Consider the following 8,831-nt stretch of genomic DNA (forward strand, 5'->3'; position numbering starts at 1 on the left):
ATATATATATATATATATATATATATATATATATATATATATATATATATATATATATATATATATAACCACCTGTTGCAGTGCAAACAAAGTTCCACATTGAGTGAAAGAAGGATTGGTCAAGGGTTTATATACACATAGATATGTCCAATGGTAAGAGGCCTTTTGGAGTGGTACCAAAAGCAAACCCGTGAGGGCTTGGCCCAAAGCAGACAATATCTTACCATGTGTGAAGATCTATGTGTATGCCGATCCTCCCCCCCAACAGTGGTATCAAAGCCCATAGTCCTTTGTTTGAGGGAGGAATATCTTACCATGTGTGAAGATCTATGTGTGTGCTGATCCTCCCCCCAACAGTTTTTCCAAACAATTGTATTTAAATTAACGACAAAACTAAAATTTAGCTAAAACATTATAAGAGTATCCAAAATCCGATTAAAAACTTAGCGAAACAGAAAAGGCAGTCTGGAACCTGGCGCGAGCACCGCGTCCACCGAACTTCTTGGGCTCGTAGCGGTGAGGATCAGCATCTGGGAGGTATGACCACCGCCCTTGACACGGATGCGCATGTCAATGCCGGCGAAACGGTGGCGGCCGAGGAGGAGGATGGGCTCGAAAGCCTTGAAGTGAAGGATCTCCGGCTCGACAAGCTCAATAGGACATCCATTGATCTTGATAAGGCCGCGACCGCGCTTGTAGTACGTGACTGCCACCGCCGTCTTCTTCCAGCCAAAGCACTGAACCTTCTCTAATGCTTGTGGTGTCTGGGCCATCTTCGCAATTAGGGTTTGGGGGGTTGGAAGTCCCACATCGACTAGAGATAAGGCCAATCTATAATATATAAGTGAGGTGCAAACCTCACCTTACAAGCCGGTTTTGTAAGGTTGAGTTAGACCTAAAACCCACTTCTAACATGGTATCAGAGTTATGGTTAAAGCCTATCCTAGCGAGTTCTAAGTGGACATTTCTGTTTCCACCCATTGTCGGGCTGCTATTGGACAACCCAATTTCTACTATCACGCACAAGATGTCTATACCTCGGCGTGAAGGGGGTGTGTTGGAAGTCCCACGTCGACTAGAGATAAAGCCAATTTATAATATATAAGTGAGGTGCAAACCTCACCTTACAAGCCGGTTTTGTAAGGTTGAGTTAGGCCTAAAACTCACTTCTAACACCACCGACATAAATTCTTGATATTATTTTCAATACAAAGAATTTTTTATATATTATTTAAATTTTTCATTTTTATATCAAGCGAAAAACTAGTGCTTAAATTTTGAATAGGATGTAACTTAGTTAAAATTATTAGTTTTTTTTTTCAAATATGTTTATTTTAAGAATAAGTAACATACTTCTTCAAGGGTTTTTGTTTTTTTAAGTACTTATTTCATAAACACTTAATTTAAGTTTAAATAAAATAATTCTTCAATGAATTGATTCCTTTTTTCAATATCTTTATTCTTATTTTCTATTTTAAAAAAACTTTATATTCATATTAACAAACATATTGTTTCGGTAGAGATTTGTAGGACTGAGAGACTAACTTTTTTGACGTGATTTTGCTATTTTCGAACGCTGGAATCGCGTGCTCTGATCACCTGCCTTCAGTGTGGATCGTTCGATTGCCTTCAGTCTGCCACTCGGTTGCCTTCAATTTGGACAAAGGGGGGAGGTACCTGCAAAAGGCACTTCGACGCTCAAGTTAGGCATGTTTTGAGGAGCTTTTGCTCACAAATGAATATTTAGTGAATTGTTATCACTATTGAGTATTTGGAAGTGTCCATAGAATGTACCTGGCAGTTGGCCTTGACCTCATTTATAGGTCATCTCATGGATCTAATTTGGCACAAAATAAAAACAGACTTACCTTTAGAGTCGGTCAGTTGCTCATAAACAACTTATCAATATCTTTAATCAGATATCTCTGATTATTTTATCATCCGCTAGACATGTGGCCCAATAATAAAATGGTTTAAACCCTTAAATCGACCCTATTTTTGGAGCGCTTTCCCAATTTCGTCCCTTTCTTATTAAAATTTTCAATTACATCCTCAAAAGAGGTAATTTCAATTAAATTGACCCTTTCCGTTATAAATAGTTAATGCCGTGATGTTTTTGTCCAGCAGAGTGGATGACATGCTAATGTATTTAAACGTGACCTTTGTAATGTTAAAATGTGGCAATGAAAACATGTCATCTGAGAAAAATTAAAATTTAAAATAGATTCTTAAATCTGGGATCTCCACTCTTTGTCTTCCTCGCGTGAACCACCATTGCCAGTAGCTCCTCCCGTCGCCGCATGCTCCTGGACCGGTCAGGGCCGTCGCTAGCGACGTTGGTCACCACAGGAAGCTTTGTTGGCGACAACATGATCTCCCTCCATATTCTTCCTCTTTAAAAACGTGTTTCTACCACCTCCCAATACCCAGATCGGAAACCGCCGCAATTTTCGCCAGCAGCGCCGCCGCGCAATCTGTGGTCACCACCAAGACAATGTCGTGGCCTTCGCACGACTGAGCACTATAACCGGAGCACCGTCGCAGACTCGAAACGGGCTATTGCAATTCAGGGGCTGCTGCTCCTCACCTCCTTTCTTCTCAGTCTTGCCAAGTCATACTCTCGATGTTGAGAGTTCTTTGTTATGTTCTATTGGGATTTCCCAGTGCATGTGTGGAGCTGTAGAAGATGAGGGATTTAGGGTTCTTCAATGGCTCTTGTTATGTTCAGAAACAATGACAGGGATTTAGGGATTTCCCTGTTTTCAATGGCTCTTGCTCCTCCAATCCCAGCCACCAGGAATCAACAGTAAAGGAGTCCAATCAGGATTGAATAAAGGGTTAGCCCCTGGGTTTTGTTAGGAGGAAACACTATTGAAACTAACAAGATTCTGGTGCCATATTCAAATTTGGGTTTTTAATGTAACAAATGCAGTGCATGAAATTTCTTCATTCAGATCCACCAAACCAAACCCATCACAGAAAATCATGTAAAACACAACTCAAAAAGCTTCAAACTTTTTCAGTTTTTCTAAATTAAGACACAGTGAAAGAAAAAAAAAACTTGCAAAAGGAAAAAGGAAAAGAAGAGGGAAAGAAGAGGGAAAGAAGAGGGAGTTCGCATGGTTGAGAGACCATTCCACGTATTCAACTTTCTGATCTCACGTTTTTTAAAAATTACACATCAATCTTTTGATTCAGTAAAAATTTCACGGCGTTAAGGAAATTTAACGGAAAGGATTAAATTGATTGAAATTAACACATATAAGGATCTAATTGAAACTTTTAATAAAAAAAGGGATGAAATTGGGAAAGCGTCCCAAAAATAGGGACGATTTAAGGGTTTAAACCTAATAAAATAAATGTTGGCCCAATTGTGGCCTAGCTTTAATAGAACCACTTTTCCTAGTTGACCATAGTGGTGACCAAATGACCCTAATTGTTAAAAATTCGGTATACATTACATACGATACATATACCCCCCAAGTCCGAGTTAAGCATTTGGCTTTAGCCATGATTAACTATAGGACTTATACGAGTTTGAGGTTGCTTTTAGTCGTTGCTCGTCGTTGACAAAACATTAGACTTTAGGATTTTATTTGTAACCTCTTTTCCCTAGGCCGAACGGTTTTATGTGCAGGATTTTGTTACCTACATTATGAGGCTGACTGGCTGAATATTTTTTAGACCGAATGACCGAATATCTTTGAGGCCGAATGGCCGAGTACTTGCGAAGTCTAATGGTCGAGCAGTTGAATGTTTGACACTTGGCGCCAAATTTGGCTAAGTACCTAAGGCCATGGAAGGTCGAGCAGTTGAGGCCTAAAGGTCGAATACCTGAGAGGCCGAACAACATAATACCTATGAGGCCGAATGGCCGAATGCTTGAACACTTGAGGTGATGAAAGGGCGAGCAGTTGAGTCCGAGTGGTCAAATGCTTGAACACTTGAGGCCATAGAAGGCCAAGCAGCTGGGGCCGAAAGGCCAAATACCCGCGAGGCCGAATAGCCGAAAGGTTGTAAGGCCGAATGGTCGTGTGGTTATGGCGCTGAATGACCGTGAATCTGCGAGACTGAATGACCGAATACTTGTGACCTGTATCAGATATAATCAGTATCTTGTTTAGAGTTGCGCAGCGGAATAAAATTTATAAAGCGGAAAGCGTGTTCGGTCACAAATCAAGTTAAAGTGGTCCATTTTAAAAATTAATTTTCTTTTAGAAAATTTATCGAACAATTGATGTCCATAAAACAGTAAAGAGTGTAGGGAGTAGAAAAATGACACACTGAATTTTTATACTGGTTCGATTCAAAAGAATCTACGTCTAGTTGTTAATCACTATAAAAAGTGATTAGCAGTTTCACTAAAAATAAGTTCACAAATTACAATATAAGTGAATGTAAATAAAATGAAAGAACCTTCCTTCAATGAACGAACCAGAAGGGTGCTTCCTTCGACCAACGAACCGGAAGCGGGCAATCTGCACTTTCCTTTGACACACGAACCGGAACAAATCCGACTATTGACACAAGAAACGCGAGCTTCTCCTATTCACGAGACCAGGCAAAACACTTGAACTAGCTTTTTAGAACTTCCTCAAACAAACTGTATTCTTAAAAAGCTAAAAAAAGTTGATTCTAAAGTTCTAAGATCACCTATATATAGGTCACTTTACAACTGCCAATAATAATCGATTATTGTAAGTGATAATCGATTATTCAAGCTGTTATAGGTTTTTCAAAATAGTGATAATCAATTATTTTGAGGAATAATCGATTATTCCAGAGACTTTGGCAGTTCTCATCGAAACCAATGATAATCGATTATTTGGAGCAATAATGAATTATTCCAAAGCAACAAGGTTTTTCAGAAAAGGCTCAGGATAATCGATTATAGCTTCTAATAATCGATTAAAGGCGTAACAATTCTAGAATCACGAAATTTTCTAAGTATTACAAATTCAAAGGCTTTCCTAATATAATTATATTCTACAAAGTGCTTTTAAAGTATTTAAAACATCTTCTTTAATTCAATCTTCTTGCAGCATCATCAAAATCAATATCTTCAAAGATTAGCAATGTTCCTCATTGGTAACAATCCCCCCTTTTTGATGATGATCAAAAATACATGTGATGGGTTGTCGCAGCCCATACAAATTTGATTGCAATTTAGAAATGCAGTATAGTACTAGGAAGTGACTCCTAGGTCATCTCTCAAGGACCAAATGTGGTTCAGAATCAGGTCAGACACGAAGTGTGGGGGTTGTTGAAAGGTGTGTGAGTGCAGATGAATTAAATTGAAACACAGATGTAAACATACGCGAAAATAGAAATGTAAAAACGAAATCAACTACAGAATAAAAACGGTTGGTCATTAACTCAATCACTATTCTTCCAATCACAGATTAACGACAAGTACACACTACTCTAATCCAAATCCAACACGAATCACCCAACTAAGCGAAGGGTAATTTGGTCTTCAGAATTGCAGACTAAGCGAATGCAATACACAAATTTAATCAGTCATGCACCATATAGTCTAATCAACTAAGCGAAGATTAAAAACCAATTAGGCAACTAAGCGTATACCCAATCGCAGGCACACAACAGATTAAATATTGAGCTAAATCAGAGCAGCAGTTTGGCAATTAAAGTGCAAGAATCTCAGAGACAAAGTAATTTTATTAATGACCAACCCAACTAATTTAAACTAACATGACAATTAAATTAACACAACTCAACAAGATAAACAACATTAAAGTAAAGATTAATATTAAATAAAATAAAATAAAAAAAAGAAATAAGTCACTAAAAAAAACAAGGGAAAATTAATTAAGCATGCATTCTAGGCTAAGGCAAATGAACAGAGCAAGCTGCTGGAGAAAAGCACCATCCCACGGTTACCAATTAATAAGCATGGCAGCATATGAAGCAATTTGATAACCTGCAGATTTCAATAGCGTTGAACGCTCTCCATCACCCAAATAATACTTTTAAAAAAATAAAATAAAATGTCTGTCAGTAAAAATAAAATAAGTGACTAAACTACCTCCAAGCTAGATGCATTCAATGTATAAAATATTCTTGGTGCAAGTTTTAATAAAGAGAAATAAAAAAAATTAAAAAAAACCTTCCTAATCAAAACCATGCCTGCCTCCACTGAATCAAAGTTGCAATAAAAGCAAAATAAACATCCCAAAAACGTAACAACACTTTCAATTCCAAGTTGCTTTCCAAATGAAAAGACAATAANTAAGTCAGCAAAAGGAAATTAATGTAAAAAAAAAGTCATCACACTACAACGTATAACACCATAAGCATTGAAAGAAAACTCTTAAATGAGGTGGTGGTTGTTGCCCATCCTAATAAGAATCACACATTCTTCAAGAAGAAAAAAAATATTGCTTAAAGCTATCATGAATCAGCATTCATTCAACGTCACTGTTCAATGACAAAGAAATACTTTCCACCCCTTGCATCCAAGAATTAAAAGGAAAAGAAGTTGGCTATTCTTTAACCAAGAGAGAAAACCGAAAACACATTCAACATCCATTTTCCAAACGTTGCAGCCCCCTTTTCCAGCAAAGCCACGTTTTTTGAAAAATGCAATCAATAGTGCGGCTGGAAACATTCCCCCATTCTAAATTCAATCCTGAAAAATAAAAGCATTTCAAAGAAGAAAACTAAGCAAGTGGCAACTGGACAATATCAGCGTAATGAAGCATAATCAAAAGGAAAAATAAATTTCATCTCATCCATAATCTATGAATATCCATATGGTTCCTGCCAAGTTCTCCATAATACGTTCCAGCAAAAGTCTCTAAAATGAGAGTGAGTCTCCAAAATTAAAATTGACGGTTGGACCTTTATTCCTAGGACCATGAGTCCTTCTAAATGAGGTGGGGTCCACCTACTTTGCAAAACCCTAGGTGCCATGTCATGTTTCCTATTTGGGCTCAAACTATTTTACCAAAAATTGGCCCAACGTTTACAAGTTTAATTAAAAACTATCTAGACTACTAAGTTTCAAAGTAATTAAATTTGAAATGTCTATGTGAAGAGTCTTGACTTATTTGATAGCACTCCAAATGTCCCAAAGTGTATTTCCAAAATTTCCCTGAAAATAATAATGCAAATAATTAGCTCAGAAAATTCAAATTAACTAAAATAAGAATTTCCGACCAAATTAAGCATAATTAGGAAAAACGGGAAAATATCAGACAATTAAGAACAATTCCCTGATTAAATTCGGTACAATAAGCTAAATGAAATCAATAAAATTTGACTCATCAACATGTTTAAAAGCAACTTTGGTTTTCCTGCAAAACATACAGGCTAACAGACAACAAAAAAGTTAGCAGTACCTACACACCGCACTTCTCCTCCTTTTTTATCATAAACAAAAATATTAATGTAAAATGCTCCCCCTTAATATGATCTCCACCTCAATGAAGCAATGGATGCATTAAAATAAGATATCACCTAGTGTAGTTGTCTTCATCATCAAATATACTTGAAGGTCAGTTGAGGCAATACAAAACCTCAACTAATCTATGGTGACAACCTTTGTCAACATATCTGCTAGATTCTTATTCACTAGTGTAGAATCGGCCTTTATCGTCACCCCTTAGACGTTGGTTAGGCGGTGGTGCGACGTATATTAATGACCGGTGACATTTTCGTAAATAAGTTGGCCATATAGACGTTAGTTAGGAGGGGCCTTGACGTCTATAATATTATAGACATCGGGGCCCCTCCTAACTGACGTATATATGCCTACCAGGTAGGTAAATAATCATTAATTTCAGCCATATAGACGTAAGTTAGGAAGGGCCCCGAAGTCTATAATATTATAGACGTCAGTGCTGCTGAGATTGTTGATAAGGGAAGCACTGGTTTAGCTAACCTTAATCTCAAGTGCTTTAATCAGTCTGGTTTTTTATGATGACAACACATTATTAATAACACATGTTTTGTTATGTGTTACATGTTCTGTTCCTTATTGGTTGATATCTTATTGAACATGTTTTGTGTTGATTTTGATATATGAATGCATACTCACTGAGCTTATTTCTGATACATCATTTATGATTGCATTACATATGCTTTTAAAGAGAAAACCACATGCCTTTTTATGAACTTATATAGTGTGGCATAACTACAAGTTTTAAGTCAACTTCATTATGAAGTAAGTCGATTAAAACTCGTGACTATGCACAGACTTTCAAAAGCAGTGTTATGTGTGATTTTGCATTGAAAAGATTTTCAAACTATGTTGATGTGCCTAAGTCGACTACATGCGTAGTGGATCCGACTTAATTAGTTGATTTGTTTGAAATTCTGTTATGTCTGTGAAAAGTAACGACTATATTTCAAAAGTTAGTTATTGCATTGATGATAGTCAACTGTATTAAATGCAAAATCAATTTGTTAGTATTTGACTGCTACTATTTGAATTAACTATTATAACTGTTTGAGGGCAATCGACTCTATTAGTAGCTTAGTCGACTACATGAGCGTCTGATTTATAGAAAACTATAAATAGACGTGCCTTAGTTTATCACGAAGACTTTGGAAATTCTAACACTTTCATTTGTGATTTACAAATTGTGATTGCTGAGAATTTGCTCCGAGAACTCATCAAGAAGACTGTGGTGATCTATCTTTGAAGAAGTTCTTTAAAGGAGAAAGATTTTTGTGCTTATTGGCGGATCATACCCTGCACAATGTGGTGTTCATCTGTTGATCAAGATTTCTATCAATCTTTGTAAAGATTGTTGTTGTGTTCCTGTTGTGATTACAGGGGGTTGACTCGTGGAGTCTGGACCCTTTGA

At 36.9% G+C, this 8,831-nt stretch overlaps 1 pseudogene; it reads right to left on the reverse strand.

Moving 5' to 3' along the window:
• Window positions 1–435: 435 nt before the first annotated feature.
• LOC111240679 lies at window positions 436–773 on the reverse strand (annotated as a pseudogene).
• Window positions 774–8,831: the final 8,058 nt, after the last annotated feature.

Source organism: Vigna radiata, unplaced genomic scaffold, assembly GCF_000741045.1.
Source record: "Vigna radiata var. radiata cultivar VC1973A unplaced genomic scaffold, Vradiata_ver6 scaffold_330, whole genome shotgun sequence".
Lineage (NCBI taxonomy): Eukaryota > Viridiplantae > Streptophyta > Magnoliopsida > Fabales > Fabaceae > Vigna > Vigna radiata.